Source organism: Bison bison, unplaced genomic scaffold (genome assembly GCF_000754665.1).
Source record: "Bison bison bison isolate TAMUID 2011002044 unplaced genomic scaffold, Bison_UMD1.0 scf7180017864280, whole genome shotgun sequence".
Taxonomy (NCBI): Eukaryota; Metazoa; Chordata; class Mammalia; order Artiodactyla; family Bovidae; genus Bison; species Bison bison.
Genome location: NW_011494852.1, coordinates 2,244,130 through 2,245,548, shown reverse-complemented (window position 1 = coordinate 2,245,548; position 1,419 = coordinate 2,244,130). Strand labels below are relative to the sequence as shown.

At 68.6% G+C, this 1,419-nt stretch overlaps 1 protein-coding gene across 3 annotated transcripts in view; it reads right to left on the bottom strand.

Annotated features, from left to right (window-relative positions):
• The window catches only part of KCTD15 (potassium channel tetramerization domain containing 15), a 14,784-nt gene extending 13,654 nt beyond the window's left edge, over positions 1-1,130 (bottom strand). For all 3 annotated transcript variants that reach the window (XM_010848946.1, XM_010848947.1, XM_010848945.1), the window contains exon 1: positions 975-1,130. The gene's annotated coding sequence lies outside the window, so the exon portion shown is untranslated. The remainder of the gene's footprint in view (positions 1-974) is intronic.
• Between the last annotated feature and the right edge of the window lie 289 nt (positions 1,131-1,419).

Genomic DNA, 1,419 nt, shown 5'->3' with positions numbered 1-1,419 from the left:
GCCGCGGAACCCAAACCGCCTGGCAGGACCGGGAGGGTGTGCGGCAGGGGCGGGGCGGAAGACGAAGTTAAATCAAGAGGCAGACACTTAGAGACCACAGATGGGAAGCTCGCCTAATTAAGGACGTAAAAGCGCTTTTGTTCTCAAAGTTTATTGTTGCCAGGGTTTAAAAAAAAATTAATTGAAACTAATGCTGTTATTCACTCGTGCAGTTAAATTCCTCCATGCACATTTGAGACACGGAGTGAAAACTTGAAGCTTATCTTTTTGCAGTCGGGGGTGGGGGCAACGGGAGGACGGAAACGCGCTCCAGCTACGGGGGAGGAGGGAGGCATTTGCGAGTGTGAGCGGTGCCCGCGTCCAGGTCAGGGGCTACCGCCGGGCAACAGGGATCCGGACGCGGCGATCGCGTCTCCGCGCGGCCCGCCTGGGGGCTCCAGACCCCGAGCGCTTGGAACGACCACCAGCGCGCCAGCCCCTCCCGCTCTGTCTCGGACTCGCGGGTGGGCGTCACGGGACGCACGTCCGTCCCGTTGGAGACTTTTCCTCGCTCTGATTTGGACACCAAGCCGGGCCCAGTCAGCCTGAAGCCCAGGCTGCGTGAGCCGGGTTTTGACCTCGGAAACTCGCTGGCCCTGCAGGGCGTTCGGCCCTGCACCGAGGCCCGAGTGCCGGGACCTGAGGAAACCCCCACCCCACGCCACCCCACCCCGCGCGGCAGGAAGCTCGCTGACCGCCAGTGAGGGGAGGGTCCACCCGGGGCGAGGGCCGGCCCACGTGGGCAATCCCCCACTCCCGCGCCAGGCCTTTGTGCTGGGTGCCCCCTCTCCGTCAGCCCCCGCCGCCCTGCACCCGGACAAAGCAGCCGCCCCCGCCCAGGTCCGAATCCCGGCCGGGCGACTTTCCGGGTATTGCAGCCACTTCGGGGACTGGGGTGCGCGTCGCTGAGTGGTGGCCGCCCGCGCGGTGCTTACCTCGGAGCCGGAGCGGCGGATCGGGCTCGGGTGCAGCCCCGCCCCCCGCAGCCGCCGGTCTTGGGAGCCGGGCTCAGCCTCGCAGCCTGTGCTCGCTGCGCGGGTCGCTCCGGTCTCGTCCTGGAGTTACTTTCTCTCTCGCCCCCAACCCTCCCCCCACCCACCCCTCCCGCCCCGGCCCCCGCTTCGCGCGGCCCCTCGCGGCGCGGCGCGCCGGGGCCTCCCCTCCCCGCCCTCCCCTCGCCTCCTCCCCTCCTCGCGGCCGCCGCCGCCGCCTCCTCTTCGCGCCGCTCTCCGGCTGCCCTCCCGCCGCTCCCACCTCCTTTCCTCCCTCCTCTCTTCTCCAGCGGCCTTCTCCGACTGCTGGCGAGAAAACCAGCCCCCCACCTTAGCCTGTAGCCCGCGCCCCGTCTCGGCCGAGCCCGGACGCAAAGGGCAGCGATCC